At 50.0% G+C, this 18,499-nt stretch overlaps 1 pseudogene; it reads right to left on the minus strand.

Moving 5' to 3' along the window:
• Window positions 1-1,189: 1,189 nt before the first annotated feature.
• Window positions 1,190-18,499, minus strand: part of LOC124018727 — a 29,312-nt pseudogene continuing 12,002 nt past the window's right edge.

The raw sequence follows: 18,499 nt of genomic DNA on the forward strand, positions 1-18,499 counted from the left end.
CAGTCTCTCATCACGTGACCAGGAAACAAGTCCAGGAAGAAACCCCCCAAAAAACAGTTGGAACAATTCAAGGTCAGTCAGAGAAATTTAAAAAAATACCTTTTAAGCATATAAGGATTGTAAGAGATTTGAAGAAGTGCACTGGGTTAGAGTCTGTGTGCTCATTTATGACCTAAACAGACAAGTTATTCCAGTCTCTGTTTGAAATTGCATAGCTAGTCTATTTTAAACACCAGATAAACCAATCTACTTTAAAAAAAAATAAAAAAATGTATTTAGGATAATGTCAATCTAACGAGCCAGGAAACTAAAAGCAACATTATAAACGATGGTTTTGGTTAGTTGCTAGCTCGTTAGCCATTTCAAAAATGACCAGCACATATCTGACAACACTTTTGACTATAAACCAACTTTAAATCGTCATGACAACTTTTTAAATCATTCATCGTTGAAAAAGGAAGACTTTAATCAAATAACAAATGAAATAGTCTGTAAAGCATTTTGTAGATATAACTGCACAGGTTGTTAGCTAGCCAGTTTTTTTCCCAGTTTTTTTTTTTTTCTCCATTTTTTTTGTATAAAAAAATTAATTAATCTGCCAACATTCCATTCAAACACTGCAGCCAATCCACAGCCAGACACTGCAGCCAATCCACAGCCAGACACTGCAGCCAATCCACAGCCAGACGCTGCAGCCAATCCACAGCCAGACACTGCAGCCAATCCACAGCCAGACACTGCAGCCAATCCACAGCCAGACACTGCAGCCAATCCACAGCCAGACGCTGCAGCCAATCCACAGCCAGACACTGCAGCCAATCCACAGCCAGACGCTGCAGCCAATCCACAGCCAGACACTGTGCTGAAGTCAGTTGATAACAGGAAGTTGTAAAAGTTGTAATGAAACAAGTATTGATATTGTATGTATATATAAAAAGCTGACACTTATGGTCTGTGTACATCCTGTATCTTAGAGGCTGTTTACACAGAACAATAGCATCTGGGTACAGGATGGTATAAACCTGCCTTACGACAGTCTGTCCGTTATTCTCCCATTTACCTCCTCACTAGAGAGATAAGGAGAAGAAAGGAGTTAAACAGTGTATCTGTCCAGGGTTGTCTGTCGGCAAACCGCAGGCCGTGGGTTTTGATCGGGGCGCAGTAGGACAGAGGACGGCCGTGGGTTTTGGTCTAGGGTTGTCTGTCGGCAAACCGCAGGTTGATGGGCGCAGTAGGACAGAGGACGGCCGTGGGTTTTGGTCTAGGGTTGTCTGTCGGCAAACTGCAGGTTGATGGGCGCAGTAGGACAGAGGACGGCCGTGGGTTTTGGTCTAGGGTTGTCTGTCGGCAAACTGCAGGTTGATGGGCGCAGCAGGACAGAGGAGGGTCGTGGGTTTTGGTCTAGGGTTGTCTGTCGGCAAACTGCAGGTTGATGGGCGCAGCAGGACAGAGGAGGCCGTGGGTTTTGGCTTTGATTTCTTCTGTGACGGGACACAGCCCAATCTGGAACCTCTGGATCAGCTGGAGGAGAAGAAGAGACAAACACAACCGGTATTAACCAGCTGGAGGAGAAGAAGAGACAAACACAACCGGTATTAACCAGCTGGAGGAGAAGAAGAGACAAACACAACCGGTATTAACCAGCTGGAGGAGAAGAAGAGACAAACACAACCGGTATTAACCAGCTGGAGGAGAAGAAGAGACAAACACAACCGGTATTAACCAGCTGGAGGAGAAGAAGAGACAAACACAACCGGTATTAACCAGCTGGAGGAGAAGAAGAGACAAACACAACAGGTATTAACCAGCTGGAGGAGAAGAAGAGACAAACACAACCGGTATTAACCAGCTGGAGGAGAAGAAGAGACAAACACAACAGGTATTAACCAGCTGGAGGAGAAGAAGAGACAAACACAACCGTTATTAACCAGCTGGAGGAGAAGAAGAGAAACACAACAGGTATTAACCAGCTGGAGAGAAGAAGAGAAACACAACAGGTATTAACCAGCTGGAGGAGAAGAAGAGACAAACACAACAGGTATTAACCAGCTGGAGGAGAAGAAGAGAAACACAACAGGTATTAACCAGCTGGAGGAGAAGAAGAGACAAACACAACAGGTATTAACCAGCTGGAGGAGAAGAAGAGAAACACAACAGGTATTAACCAGCTGGAGGAGAAGAAGAGAAACACAACAGGTATTAACCAGCTGGAGGAGAAGAAGTCACTCTATTTCTGATAGAAGAAGAAGACTAAGTCATGCAGAGACCTTCATTTTGGGAACAACAGTGTCACTGGTACAGAATAAGATGAGAAAATCTATTGTCTATTTGAGAAGGGATCAAGATCACCCAAGATACTGTTGTCAGAAAAATAATCTGTGTGTGTGTGTGTGTGTGTGTGTGTGTGTGTGTGTGTGTGTGTGTGTGTGTGTGTGTGTGTGTGTGTGTGTGTGTGTGTGTGTGTGTGTGTGTGTGTGTGTGTGTGTGTGTGTGTGTGTGTGTGTGTGTGTGTGTGTGTGTGTGTGTGGTTCCCCCACCTGTGTAAGAGCCAGGTGCATCTCCAGTTCAGCTATCCTCCTGCCGATGCAGCTCCTGATGCCGTAGCCGAACGGGATGGAGCCAGTTATCCACCCGGTCCGTAGCGTCCTTCCTGATCCAGCGGTCTGGACGGAAGTCATCAGCCCGGGGAAATTCTCCTCGTCCATGGAGGTAGAGTAGTGACATAGAGCTGGGTCAACAGGGAGGATATGAGGAGGTCTGAGGAGGAGAGGAGACAGGGAGGATAGGGAGGAGATATGAGGAGAGTCTGAGGAGGAGAGGAGACAGGGAGGATATGAGGAGAGTCTGAGGAGGAGACAGGGAGGATATGAGGAGAGTCTGAGGAGGAGAGGAGACAGGGAGGATATGAGGAGAGTCTGAGGAGGAGAGGAGACAGGGAGGATATGAGGAGAGTCTGAGGAGGAGAGGAGACAGGGAGGATATGAGGAGAGTCTGGGTCTGAGGAGGAGAGGAGACAGGGAGGATATGAGGAGAGTCTGAGGAGGAGAGGAGACAGGGAGGATATGAGGAGAGTCTGAGGAGGAGAGGAGACAGGGAGGATATGAGGAGAGTCTGGGTCTGAGGAGGAGGAGGAGACAGGGAGGATATGAGGAGAGTCTGAGGAGGAGGAGGAGACAGGGAGGATATGAGGAGCCTGGGTCTGAGGAGGAGAGGAGACAGGGAGGATATGAGGAGAGTCTGGGTCTGAGGAGGAGAGGAGACAGGGAGGATATGAGGAGAGTCTGGGTCTGAGGAGGAGAGGAGACAGGGAGGATATGAGGAGAGTCTGAGGAGGAGAGGAGACAGGGAGGATATGAGGAGAGTCTGGGTCTGAGGAGGAGAGGAGACAGGGGGATGAGGAGAGTCTGAGGAGGAGAGGAGACAGGGAGGATATGAGGAGAGTCTGGGTCTGAGGAGGAGAGGAGACAGGGAGGATATGAGGAGAGTCTCAGGGAGGATATGAGGAGAGTCTGGGGAGGAGAGGAGACAGGGAGGATGAGGAGAGTCTGGGTCTGAGGAGGAGAGGAGACAGGGAGGATATGAGGAGAGTCTGGGTCTGAGGAGGAGAGGAGACAGGGAGGATATGAGGAGAGTCTGAGGAGGAGAGGAGACAGGGAGGATATGAGGAGAGTCTGGGTCTGAGGAGGAGAGGAGACAGGGAGGATATGAGGAGAGTCTGAGGAGGAGAGGAGACAGGGAGGATATGAGGAGAGTCTGAGGAGGAGATGAGACAGGGAGGATATGAGGAGAGTCTGAGGAGGAGAGGAGACAGGGAGGATATGAGGAGAGTCTGAGGAGGAGAGGAGACAGGGAGGATATGAGGAGAGTCTGAGGAGGAGATGAGACAGGGAGGAGAGGAGAGTCTGAGGAGGGAGGACAGGGAGGATATGAGGAGAGTCTGGGTCTGAGGAGGAGAGGAGACAGGGAGGATATGAGGAGAGTCTGAGGAGGGGAGACTGAGGAGTCTGAGGAGGAGACAGGGAGGATATGAGGAGAGTCTGGGTCTGAGGAGGAGAGGAGACAGGGAGGATATGAGGAGAGTCTGGGTCTGAGGAGGAGAGGAGACAGGGAGGATGAGGAGAGTCTGAGGAGGAGACAGGGAGGATATGAGGAGAGTCTGAGGAGGAGAGGAGACAGGGAGGATATGAGGAGAGTCTGAGGAGGAGAGGAGACAGGGAGGATATGAGGAGAGTCTGAGGAGGAGAGGAGACAGGGAGGATATGAGGAGAGTCTGAGGAGGACAGGGAGGATATGAGGAGAGTCTGAGGAGGACAGTGAGGAGAGTCTGAGGAGGAGAGGAGACAGGGAGGATATGAGGAGAGTCTGGGTCTGAGGAGGAGAGGAGACAGGGAGGATATGAGGAGAGTCTGGGTCTGAGGAGGAGAGGAGACAGGGAGGATATGAGGAGAGTCTGGGTCTGAGGAGGAGAGGAGACAGGGAGGATATGAGGAGAGTCTGAGGAGGAGAGGAGACAGGGAGGATATGAGGAGAGTCTGAGGAGGAGAGGAGACAGGGAGGATATGAGGAGAGTCTGGATCTGAGGAGGAGAGGAGACAGGGAGGATATGAGGAGAGTCTGAGGAGGAGAGGAGACAGGGAGGATATGAGGAGAGTCTGAGGAGGAGAGGAGACAGGGAGGATATGAGGAGAGTCTGAGGAGGAGAGGAGACAGGGAGGATATGAGGAGAGTCTGGGTCTGGAGAGTCTGGGTCTGAGGAGGAGAGGAGACAGGGAGGATATGAGGAGAGTCTGGGTCTGAGGAGGAGAGGAGACAGGGAGGATATGAGGAGAGTCTGGGTCAGGAGAGGAGACAGGGAGGATATGAGGAGAGTCAGAGGAGAGGAGACAGGGAGGAGACAGAGTCTGAGGAGGAGAGGAGACAGGGAGGATATGAGGAGAGTCTGGGTCTGAGGAGGAGAGGAGACAGGGAGGGAGGAGAGTCTGAGGAGGAGACAGGGAGGGAGGAGAGTCTGAGGAGGAGAGGAGACAGGGAGGATATGAGGAGAGTCTGAGGAGGGAGGAGAGGGAGGAGAGGAGAGTCTGAGGAGGAGGGGAGACAGGGAGGATATGAGGAGAGTCTGGGTCTGAGGAGGAGAGGAGACAGGGAGGATATGAGGAGAGTCTGAGGAGGAGAGGAGACAGGGAGGATATGAGGAGAGTCTGGGTCTGAGGAGGAGAGGAGACAGGGAGGATATGAGGAGAGTCTGAGGAGGAGAGGGAGGATATGAGGAGAGTCTGAGGGGAGACAGGGAGGATAGAGGAGAGTCTGGGGAGAGGAGAGGGAGGATATGAGGAGACTGAGGAGGAGACAGGGAGGATATGAGGAGAGTCTGGGTCTGAGGAGGAGAGGAGACAGGGAGGATATGAGGAGAGTCTGGGTCTGAGGAGGAGAGGAGACAGGGAGGATGAGGAGAGTCTGAGGAGGAGACAGGGAGGATATGAGGAGAGTCTGGGTCTGAGGAGGAGAGGAGACAGGGAGGATATGAGGAGAGTCTGAGGGGAGAGAGACAGGGAGGAGAGGAGAGGAGGAGGAGAGGAGACAGGGAGGGAGGAGAGTCTGGGTCTGAGGAGGAGAGGAGACAGGGAGGAGAGGAGAGTCTGAGGAGGAGAGGAGACAGGGAGGTATGAGGAGAGTCTGAGGAGGAGAGGAGACAGGGAGGATATGAGGAGAGTCTGGGTCTGAGGAGGAGAGGAGACAGGGAGGATATGAGGAGAGTCTGAGGAGGAGAGGAGACAGGGAGGATATGAGGAGAGTCTGAGGAGGAGAGGAGACAGGGAGGATATGAGGAGAGTCTGAGGAGGAGATGAGACAGGGAGGATATGAGGAGAGTCTGAGGAGGAGAGGAGACAGGGAGGATATGAGGAGAGTCTGGATCTGAGGAGGAGAGGAGACAGGGAGGATATGAGGAGAGTCTGGGTCTGAGGAGGAGGAGGAGACAGGGAGGATATGAGGAGAGTCTGAGGAGAGTCTGGGTCTGAGGAGGAGAGGAGACAGGGAGGATATGAGGAGAGTCTGGGTCTGAGGAGGAGAGGAGACAGGGAGGATATGAGGAGAGTCTGAGGAGGAGAGGAGACTGAGGAGAGTCTGGATCTGAGGAGGAGAGGAGACAGGGAGGATATGAGGAGAGTCTGGGTCTGAGGAGGAGGAGGAGACAGGGAGGATATGAGGAGAGTCTGAGGAGGAGAGGAGACAGGGAGGATATGAGGAGAGTCTGGGTCTGAGGAGGAGATGAGACAGGGAGGATATGAGGAGAGTCTGAGGAGGAGAGGAGACAGGGAGGATATGAGGAGAGTCTGGGTCTGAGGAGGAGAGGAGACAGGGAGGATATGAGGAGAGTCTGGGTCTGAGGAGGAGAGGAGACAGGGAGGATATGAGGAGAGTCTGAGGAGGAGAGGAGACAGGGAGGATATGAGGAGAGTCTGGATCTGAGGAGGAGAGGAGACAGGGAGGATATGAGGAGAGTCTGGGTCTGAGGAGGAGGAGGAGACAGGGAGGATATGAGGAGAGTCTGGGTCTGAGGAGGAGGAGGAGACAGGGAGGATATGAGGAGCCTGGGTCTGAGGAGGAGAGGAGACAGGGAGGATATGAGGAGAGTCTGGGTCTGAGGAGGAGAGGAGACAGGGAGGATATGAGGAGAGTCTGGGTCTGAGGAGGAGAGGAGACAGGGAGGATATGAGGAGAGTCTGAGGAGGAGAGGAGACAGGGAGGATATGAGGAGAGTCTGGATCTGAGGAGGAGAGGAGACAGGGAGGATATGAGGAGAGTCTGGGTCTGAGGAGGAGGAGGAGACAGGGAGGATATGAGGAGAGTCTGGGTCTGAGGAGGAGGAGGAGACAGGGAGGATATGAGGAGCCTGGGTCTGAGGAGGAGAGGAGACAGGGAGGATATGAGGAGAGTCTAAGGAGGAGAGGAGACAGGGAGGATATGAGGAGAGTCTGAGGAGGAGAGGAGACAGGGAGGTCACCCTGGGTGGGATATAGACACACAGTCATCATCACCCTGGGTGGGATATAGACACACAGTCATCATCACCCTGGGTGGGATATAGACACACTCTTACCCCTTTGGGGATGAAGTAACCGCCAACCACCAAGTCATCCTGGGTAACACGCCCATTACCTGGCAGAACAGGAAACATTCTGGGGGAGAAGGAAGAGAGACAGAGAGGGGGAGTTAGGGGTGGGGGGGACAGAGAGAGGGGGAGAGAGGGGGAGGGGAGACAGAGAGAGGGGGGGCAGAGAGGGGGAGGGGGTGGGGGAGACAGAGACAGAGAGAGGGGGGAGACACAGAGAGAGGGGGGGGAGAGAGACAGAGAGGGGGAGAGACAGAGAGTGGGAGAGAGGGGGAGACAGAGAGGGGGAGAGAGAGGGGGAGAGAGGGGGAGACAGAGAGAGGGGGAGAGAGGGGGAGGGGAGACAGAGAGAGGGGGAGAGACGGGGGGAGACAGAGAGAGGGGGAGGGGAGACAAAGAGAGGGGGACAGACAGGGGGAGGGGGAGGGTGGGGGAGACAGAGAGACAGAGAGAGAGGGGGGAGAGACAGAGAGAGGGGGGAGAGACAGAGAGAGGGGAGAGAGCCAGAGAGGGGGAGAGAGGGGGAGACAGAGAGGGGGAGGGAGAGAGAGGGGGAGAGAGACAGAGGGGGAGAGAGGGGGAGAGAAAGAGAGGGGGAGACAGAGAGGGGGACGAGAGACAGAGAGAGGGGGAGCAAGAGACAGAGAGAGGGGGAGCAAGAGACAGAGAGAGGGGGGAGACAGAGAGGGGGAGACAGAGAGGGGGAGACAGAAAGAGGTATGGAGAGGAGGAGGACAGGGGGAGAGAGGTATAGAGAGGGGGAAGAGAGGGGGGAGGGAAAGAAAAAGAGAGTAACTATTTGCACATATTAGGACATTTAATGTCTTTATTCTTTTCTTTTTGTTTACTGTTAATTTGTTATTGTTTATTTCACTTTTTATGATCTATTTCACTTGCTTTGACAATGTTAACATATGTTTCCCATGACAATAAAGCCCCTTGAATTGAATTTTGATAGAGAAACAGACAGACAGACAGAGAGAGAGAGACAGAGACAGAGAAAGAGAGAGAGAGACATTGAGAGAGAAGACTTATTTAAAAGGCATTACTTTTCTTAAAGAGTTGAGAGTGTGTGTGTGTGTGTGTGTGTGTGTGTGTGTGTGTGTGTGTGTGTGTGTGTGTGTGTGTGTGTGTGTGTGTGTGTGTGTGTGTGTGTGTGTGTGTGTGTGTGTGTGTGTGTGTGTGTGTGTGTGTGTGTACCGTAGTGTCTCCTTCACCAGTCCTCTGATGAGGGGTAGACGGGGGACGTCATCAGCGGTGGGGATGGTCCCGTGTCCCAGAGTCCTCGTCACCTCCTCGTAGATCTCCTGCTGGACCTCAGGGTGACGGGCCAAGAGGTAGCAGGCCCAGGACAGGGTGAATGATGTCTAGATGGAGAGACACACAGAGAGAGAGACAGAGAGAGAGACAGAGACCAGACAGAGAGAGACAGAGAGAGAGAGAGAGAGAGAGAGACAGAGAGAGAGAGAGAGAGAGAGACAGAGAGAGACAGAGAGAGAGACAGAGAGAGAGACAGAGAGAGACAGAGAGAGAGAGAGAGAGACAGAGAGAGAGACAGAGAGAGAGACAGAGAGATCGCATTAATATATCTATTAGTTTGTTGCTGGATGTATTTATTACCTTTCCATACATCCATTGCTGCCTTTCTCTGAATGTTGACCTCCCCCGCTAGCTCAAGAGGTTAATTACCCTTAAATGGTTTCCTGGTTCAATTAAAATAGATACTTCCTCCCTCCACCAGCCTCCACTTCCTCCCTCCACCAGCCTCCACTTCTTCCCTCCACCAGCCTCCACTTCCTCCCTCCACCAGCCTCCACTTCCTCCCTCCACCAGCCTCCACTTCCTCCCTCCACCAGCCTCCACTTCCTCCCTCCACCAGCCTCCACTTCCTCCCTCCACCAGCCTCCACTTCCTCCCTCCACCAGCCTCCACTTCCTCCCTCCGCCAGCCTCCACTTCCTCCCTCCGCCAGCCTCCACTTCCTCCCTCCGCCAGCCTCCACTTCCTCCCTCCGCCAGCCTCCACTTCCTCCCTCCGCCAGCCTCCACTTCCTCCAACAAGTTAGAAAGGCAACGATAGAGATATCAGAAAGTCCAGTTCCTGTTATACTGAGGATCGTCGGGGTTGTTAGGGCTCCTGTTATACTGAGGATCGTCGGGGTTGTTAGGGCTCCTGTTATACTGAGGATCGTCGGGGTTGTTAGGGCTCCTGTTTGACTGAGGATCGTCGGGGTTGTTAGGGCTCCTGTTTGACTGAGGATCGTCGGGGTTGTTAGGGCTCCTGTTTGACTGAGGATCGTCGGGGTTGTTAGGGCTCCTGTTATACTGAGGATCGTCGGGGTTGTTAGGGCTCCTGTTATACTGAGGATCGTCGGGGTTGTTAGGGCTCCTGTTTGACTGAGGATCGTCGGGGTTGTTAGGGCTCCTGTTATACTGAGGATCGCCAGGGTTGTAATAATAATAATAATAATAATAATATATGCCATTTAGCAGACGCTTTTATCCAAAGCGACTTACAGTCATGTGTGCATACATTCTACGATAACAACATTAGACCATTAGACCATAACAACATTAGACCATAACAACATTAGACCATTAGACCATAACAGCATTAGACCATTAGATCATAACAATATTAGATCATAACAACATTGGATCATAACAACATTAGACCATTAGACCATAACAACATTAGACCATAACAACATTGGACCATAACAACATTAGACCATAACAACATTAGACCATTAGATCATAACAACATTAGACCATTAGACCATAACAACATTAGACAATTAGATCATAACAACATTAGATCGTAACAACATTAGATCATAACAGCATTAGACCATTAGACCATAACAACATTAGACCATAACAACATTAGACCATAACAACATTAGACCATTAGACCATAACAACATTAGACCATAACAACATTAGACCATAACAACATTAGACCATAACAACATTAGACCATTAGACCATAACAACATTAGACCATAACAACATTAGATCATAACAACATTAGACCATAACAACATTAGACCATAACAACATTAGACCATAACAACATTAGACCATTAGACCATAACACCATTAGACCATTAGACCATAACAACATTAGACCATTAGACCATAACAACATTAGACCATTAGATCATAACAACATTAGACCATAACAACATTAGACCATTAGACCATAACAACATTAGAACATAACAACATTAGACCATAACAACATTAGACCATAACAACATTAGACCATTAGACCATAACAACATTAGACCATTAGACCATAACAACATTAGACCATTAGACCATAACAACATTAGACCATTAGATCATAACAACATTAGACCATAACAACATTAGACCATTAGACCATAACAACATTAGACCATTAGACCATAACAACATTAGAACATAACAACATTAGACCATTAGACCATAACAACATTAGACCATTAGACCATAACAACATTAGACCATTAGACCATAACAACATTAGAACATAACAACATTAGAACATAACAACATTAGACCATAACAACATTAGACCATTAGACCATAACAACATTAGACCATTAGATCATAACAACATTAGACCATAACAACATTAGACCATTAGACCATAACAACATTAGACCATAACAACATTAGACCATTAGACCATAACAACATTAGAACATAACAACATTAGACCATAACAACATTAGACCATTAGACCATAACAACATTAGACCATTAGACCATAACAACATTAGACCATTAGATCATAACAACATTAGACCATTAGACCATAACAACATTAGACCATAACAACATTAGATCATTAGATCATAACAACATTAGATCATTAGACCATAACAACATTAGACCATAACAACATTAGACCATAACAACATTAGACCATAACAACATTAGACCATAACAACATTAGACCATTAGATCATAACAACATTAGACCATTAGACCATAACAACATTAGACAATTAGATCATAACAACATGGACTGCACTAGATTTGCTAGTTAATAATAATAATAATAATAATATAATAATATATGCCATTTAGCAGACGCTTTTATCCAAAGCGACTTACAGTCATGTGTGCATACATTCTACGATAACAACATTAGACCATTAGACCATAACAACATTAGACCATAACAACATTAGACCATTAGACCATAACAGCATTAGACCATTAGATCATAACAACATTAGATCATAACAACATTAGACCATTAGACCATAACAACATTAGACCATAACAACATTAGACCATAACAACATTGGACCATAACAACATTAGACCATAACAACATTAGACCATTAGATCATAACAACATTAGACCATTAGACCATAACAACATTAGACAATTAGATCATAACAACATTAGATCGTAACAACATTAGATCATAACAGCATTAGACCATTAGACCAGTTGTTAGGGCTTAAAGTGTCATAAAGTAGTGCACAATGTGGGTTAGAGCGTTGGACTAGTAGCCGAAAGGTTGCAAGTTGGAATCCCCGAGCTGACAAGGTACAAATCTGTCGTTCTGCCCCTGAACAGGCGTTAACCCACTGTTCCTAGACCAGTTAACCCACTGTTCCTAGACCAGTTAACCCACTGTTCCTAGACCAGTTAACCCACTGTTCCTAGACCAGTTAACCCACTGTTCCTAGACCAGTTAACCCACTGTTCCTAGACCAGTTAGTTAACCCACTGTTCCTAGACCAGTTAACCCACTGTTCCTAGACCAGTTAACCCACTGTTCCTAGACCAGTTAACCCACTGTTCCTAGACCAGTTAACCCACTGTTCCTAGACCAGTTAACCCACTGTTCCTAGGGCCGTCATTGAAAATAAGAATTTGTTCTTAACTGACTTGCCTAGTAAAATAAAGGTTAAAAAAAAAATATATATATATATAGGGAATAGGGTGTCAAAGTAGTGCACTATATAGGGAATAGGGTGTCATAAAGTAGTGCACTATATAGGGAATAGGGTGTCATAAAGTAGTGCACTATATAGGGAATAGGGTGTCATAATGTAGTGTACTATATAGGGAGTCATAAAGTAGTGCACTATATAGGGAATAGGGTGTTCCTCCCTCTAGTCTAGTACACTATTCCACTGTTTCTCCTTTTCAAACACACAGTGTGTTGTCTCCTAATGTCTCCTAATGTCTCTTAAAACTATTCAACTGCCCCTGTTTCCTCGTCTCCTCTCCAATTTACCTCTAATCTCAGTTTTCCATTTCCTCGTTCCTTTATTCAAATCCCTCCATCCCCTTTGTAGTCATCTCCCTCCCTCTCTCCCCCACACAGCGGTTCTTATGTCACACAGACAGACCTTGCTTTTGTTCTCCTAACCCCCTCCTCCCCTCTCTCCCTCCCTCCCCCCCTCCCTCCCTTCCTCCCTCCCTTCCTCCCTCCCTCCCTCCCTCCCTCCCTCCCTCCCTCCCTCCCTCCCTCTCCTCTCTCCCTCTCTCCCTCCCTCCCTCCCTCTCTCCCTCCCTCCCTCTCTCCCCCACACAGCGGTTCTTATGTCACACAGACAGACCTTGCTTTTGTTCTCCTAACCCCCTCCTCCCCTCTCTCCCTCCCTCCCTCCCTCCCTCTCTCCCTCCCTTCCTTCCTCCCTCCCTCCCTCCCTCCCTCCCTCCCTCCCTCCCTTCCTCCCTCCCTCCTCTCTCTCTCTCTCTCTCTCTCCCTCCCTCCCTCCCTCCCTCCCTCCCTCCCTCCCTCCCTCCCTCCCTCCCTCCCTCCCTCCCTCCCTCCCTCCCTTCCTCCCCCACACAGCGGTTATTATGTTGCAGAGAGACCTTGCTTTTGTTCTCTCTTTCTATCCCTTTCTCTCTCTCTCTCTCTCTCTCTCTCTCACACACACACACACACACACACACACACACACACACACACACACACACACACACACACACACACACACACACACACACACACACACACACACACACACACACACACACACACCTTGTTTATACCTGATGCCAACATGCATTCCTTGTACTGAATATATCCACAATCTGATTGTGCCCCCATCGTAGCCGTTGTATCGACACACGGTATTAAAACGAGTCTCCATGGTGACCAGATATCCTGGTTCCTCCCTGTATGTTGTCCACCGTGTCTCCATGGTAACCAGATAACCTGGTCCCTCCCTGTATGTTGTCCACCGTGTCTCCATGGTGACCAGATATCCTGGTCCCTCCCTGTATGTTGTCCACCGTGTCTCCATGGTGACCAGATATCCTGGTCCCTCCCTGTACGTTGTCCACCGTGTCTCCATGGTAACCATATATCCTGGGTCCTCCCTGTACATCGTCCACCGTGTCTCCATGGTAACCAGATATCCTGGGTCCTCCCTGTATGTTGTCCACCGTGTCTCCATGGTGACCAGATATCCTGGTCCTTCCCTGTATGTTGTCCACCATGTCTCCATGGTGACCAGATATCCTGGTTCCTCCCTGTATGTTGTCCACCGTGTCTCCATGGTGACCAGATATCCTGGTTCCTCCCTGTATGTTGTCCACCGTGTCTCCATGGTGACCAGATATCCTGGTTCCTCCCTGTATGTTGTCCACCGTGTCTCCATGGTGACCAGATATCCTGGTTCCTCCCTGTACATCGTCCACCGTGTCTCCATGGTGACCAGATATCCTGGTTCCTCCCTGTATGTTGTCCACCGTGTCTCCATGGTGACCAGATATCCTGGTTCCTCCCTGTATGTTGTCCACCGTGTCTCCATGGTAACTAGATATCCTGGTCCCTCCCTGTATGTTGTCCACCGTGTCTCCATGGTGACCAGATATCCTGGTTCCTCCCTGTATGTTGTCCACCGTGTCTCCATGGTGACCAGATATCCTGGTTCCTCCCTGTATGTTGTCCACCGTGTCTCCATGGTAACTAGATATCCTGGTCCCTCCCTGTATGTTGTCCACCATGTCTCTATGGTGACCAGACATCCTGGTCCCTCCCTGTATGTTGTCCACCGTGTCTCCATGGTAACTAGATAGCCTGGTTCCTCCCTGTATGTTGTCCATCGTGTCTCCATGGTGACCAGATATCCTGGTTCCTCCCTGTATGTTGTCCACCGTGTCTCCACGGTGACCAGATATCCTGGTTCCTCCCTGTATGTTGTCCACCGTGTCTCCATGGTAACCAGATATCCCGGTTCCTCCCTGTATGTTGTCCACCGTGACTCCATGGTAACCAGATATCCCGGTTCCTCCCTGTATGTTGTCCACCGTGTCTCTATGGTAACTAGACATCCTGGTCCCTCCCTGTATGTTGTCCATCGTGTCTCCATGGTGACCAGATATCCTGTTTTTTTTTTCAAAATAATACGAATACATTTAATTTTGAGTCTATTATTGATGCCATAAAGTCAATGGTTTGACCAGGCGGTCTAACGATGATTTCAAATGGTTTGACCAGGCGGTCTAACGATGATTTCAAATGGTTTGACCAGGCGGTCTAACGATGATTTCAAATGGTTTGACCCGGCGGTCTAACGATGATTTCAAATGGTTTGACCAGGCGGTCTAACGATGATTTCAAATGGTTTGACCAGGCGGTCTAACGATGATTTCAAATGGTTTGACCAGGCGGTCTAACGATGATTTCAAATGGTTTGACCGTCCAGATCGGTTTACACTTGATATCCAGACACAATCTGACCTTCAGAGGTGGTCAGGAAGACCTGATCACAATGCAACTTCTAAAAACATCTACACCTACGACCTTTTGTTCTCACAACCATCTCCCCCCCTCTCCCTCCCCCTCCTCCTCCCTCTCCTCTCCCCCCTCTCCCCTCTCTCCCCCTCTCCCTCCCCCCCTCTCCCCTCTCCCTCCCCCTCCCTCCCCCTCCCTCTCCCTCTCTCTCCCCCCTCCCTCTCCCTCCCCCCCTCCCCCCTCTCCCCCCTCTCCCTCTCCCTCTCCCTCCCCCTCCCTCCCTCCCCCCCCCTCTCCTCCCCCTCCCTCCCTCCCCTCCCCCCCCTCCCTCCCTCTCCCCCAAACGCCTTCACTAGCAGGGTTCATCCTGAGGTCAGCGTCCCAGCGAGGACCATCTCCCCCTCCCCTCTCCCTCCCCCTCCCCTCTCCCCCCCCCCCCCCAGCGAGGGATGGAAGATCAAAGGCTTGATCCTTCTCTTGGTTTCCTCAGCTGGCAAGACCCTGGCAACTCCCTGGCAACACCCTGGCAACCAGGGGGAATCATATGACAGCCTCCCTGCAGGGTTTAAACCCTCCTCCACCTCCCAGAGCATAACACCCTGTTACAGCTAGGAGGAGCTGAGAGGAGCTGAGTAGAGGCTGGATAGAGGCAGTCTGCTAACCCAACCCTCCTGCCAAGATTTGATCCCCCCCCCAGGCCAACTCTCATTGACACGTCACATTAATCTGACGTCCCACAACACCCTGGCAGTCTCTGCTATACACACAGTTCACACACACACGGAGATGTCTGGTGGGAACCAAGACTAAACACCCCCTGAGAGGCTCCAGCAGAATGGGGGGCACGGGGTGGGGTGGGCACAGGGGGCACAGGGGGGGGCAGAGAGTGGGGGGGCACAGGGGTGGGGCAAAACAGGAGGGTAAAACGTTATAGCTGGGTTGTCCCCCTACAGCCAGTAACATCTCCTCTATTGCTCACCGTGTCCACCCCAGCCAGTAACATCTCCTCTATTGCTCACCGTGTCCACCCCAGCCAGTAACATCTCCTCTATTGCTCACCGTGTCCACCCCAGCCAGTAACATCTCCTCTATTGCTCACCGTGTCCACCCCAGCCAGTAACATCTCCTCTATTGCTCACCGTGTCCACCCCAGCCAGTAACATCTCCTCTATTGCTCACCGTGTCCACCCCAGCCAGTAACATCTCCTCTATTGCTCACCGTGTCCACCCCAGCCAGTAACATCTCCTCTATTGCTCACCGTGTCCACCCCAGCCAGTAACATCTCAGTCATGTTTGATCTCTCCAGGTTCATCTCTCGGGTCACCAGCATGTGAGTTAACATCTCCTCTATTGCTCACCCTGGATCCACCCCAGCCAGTAACATCTCAGTATGGGAACATATTCATCTCATGTTAGCGTAGATCTCCTCCAGGTTCATATTCTCGGGTCAGAACAACAGTATTGGGTGGCCTGAGGGTTATGGGAACATATTCATCTCTAGTCAGAACAACAGTATTGGGTGGCCTGGGGGAGAGGGTTATGGGAACATATTCATCTCTAGTCCAGAACAACAGTATTGGGTGGCCTGAGGGGGAGAGGGTTATGGGAACATATTCATCTCTAGTCCAGAACAACAGTATTGGGTGGCCTGGGGGAGGGGGAGAGGGTTATGGGAACATATTCATCTCTAGTCCAGAACAACAGTATTGGGTGGCCTGGGGGGAGGGGGAGAGGGTTATGGGAACATATTCATCTCTAGTCCAGAACAACAGTATTGGGTGGCCTGGGGGCCTGGGGGAGGGGGAGAGGGTTATGGGAACATATTCATCTCTAGTCCAGAACAACAGTATTGGGTGGCCTGGGGGAGGGGGGTGGAACATATTCATCTCTAGTCCAGAACAACAGTATTGGGTGGGGGGGAGGGGGAGAGGGTTATGGGAACATATTCATCTCTAGTCCAGAACAACAGTATTGGGTGGCCTGGGGGGAGGGGGAGAGGGTTATGGGAACATATTCATCTCTAGTCCAGAACAACAGTATTGGGTGGCCTGGGGGGAGGGGGAGAGGGTTATGGGAACATATTCATCTCTAGTCCAGAACAACAGTATTGGGTTACATGCCTGCATTCATAAGTGAGTCATTTATCAGACACTCTTATCCAGAGAAAGAAAGGGTTTGAAAAGGGTTCTTCGTCTGTCCCCATAGGATAACCCTTTATGGATCCTGGTGAAAAATCCTTTTGGGTTTCAGGTAGAACCCTTTTGGTTCCAGGTAGAACCCTTTTGGTTCCAGGTAGAACCCTTTTGGGTTTTAGGTAGAACCCTTTTGGTTCCAGGTAGAATCATTTTGGGTTTCAGAATGATTTTAAGTTCCATGTAGAACACTCTGTGTAAGGGGTTCTACCTGGAAGCCAGAAAGGGTTCTCCCTGGAACCCAAAAGGGTTCTACCTGGAACCCAAAAGGGTTCTACAAAGGGTTCTCCTATGGAGACAGATGTAGTAGCATTTGATGTTTTTCTAAGAGTGTAGGTGAGACATTTCTCCTCAATAAAGTAGCTCTCAGCAGTCAGACCAGTCTGAGTCTTCTAAAGGTCAAACACCGGGTGGTAAATCACCAGTCTGAGGCTTCTAAAGGTGAAACACCGGGTGGTAAATCACCAGTCTTCTAAAGGTGAAACACCGGGTGGTAAATCACCAGTCTTCTAAAGGTGAAACACCGGGTGGTAAATCACCAGTCTGAGGCTTCTAAAGGTCAAACACCGGGTGGTATATCACCAGTCTGAGGCTTCTAAAGGTCAAACACCGGGTGGTAAATCACCAGTCTGAGGCTTCTAAAGGTCAAACACCGGGTGGTAAATCACCAGTCTGAGGCTTTTAAAGGTCAAACACCGGGTGGTAAATCACCAGTCTTTTAAAGGTCAAACACCGGGTGGTGAATCACCAGTCTTCTAAAGGTGAAACACCGGGTGGTGAATCACCAGTCTGAGTCTTCTAAAGGTCAAACACCGGGTGGTGAATCACCAGTCTTTTAAAGGTCAAACACCGGGTGGTGAATCACCAGTGGAAATGCAGCATCGGGTGGTAAATCACCAGTCTGAAACTGAAGAGTCGTCCCAGGAGCTGCAGAACTCCTCCCAGGGTCTGGGGAAAGTTCTGAGCCACTTGGGGATAAATCACCATGGTCATCTTAAAGGAACTAAACATCAGGTGCAGGGCTCATGTAGTCCTGGCTCTTCTGAGGAATCTCATTCTCCAAGCACCCAGGTGGTCCTCGTACAAGATGGCTGCCATACCGGGGGTAAATCGCCAGAGGAGGAAGGTAAATTAACTTGAAGATAGGAAACAAAGAGCACAAGAAAGATGGGGTTTATTAGTTTTAGTTTAGCTGGTATGACAAATACCCACTACCCATCCTCCCTGTACCCACTACCCATCCTCCCTGTACCCACTACCCATCCTCCCTGTACCCACTACCCATCCTCCCTGTACCCACTACCCATCCTCCCTGTACCCATCCTCCCTGTACCCACTACCCATCCTCCCTGTACCCACTACCCATCCTCCCTGACCCACTACCCATCCTCCCTGTACCCACTACCCATCCTCCCTGTACCCATCCTCCCTGTACCCACTACCCATCCTCCCTGTACCCACTACCCATCCTCCCTGTAAGACTACCCATCC

The sequence above is a fragment of the Oncorhynchus gorbuscha genome, unplaced genomic scaffold (genome assembly GCF_021184085.1).
Source record: "Oncorhynchus gorbuscha isolate QuinsamMale2020 ecotype Even-year unplaced genomic scaffold, OgorEven_v1.0 Un_scaffold_572, whole genome shotgun sequence".
NCBI classification, from domain to species: domain Eukaryota; kingdom Metazoa; phylum Chordata; class Actinopteri; order Salmoniformes; family Salmonidae; genus Oncorhynchus; species Oncorhynchus gorbuscha.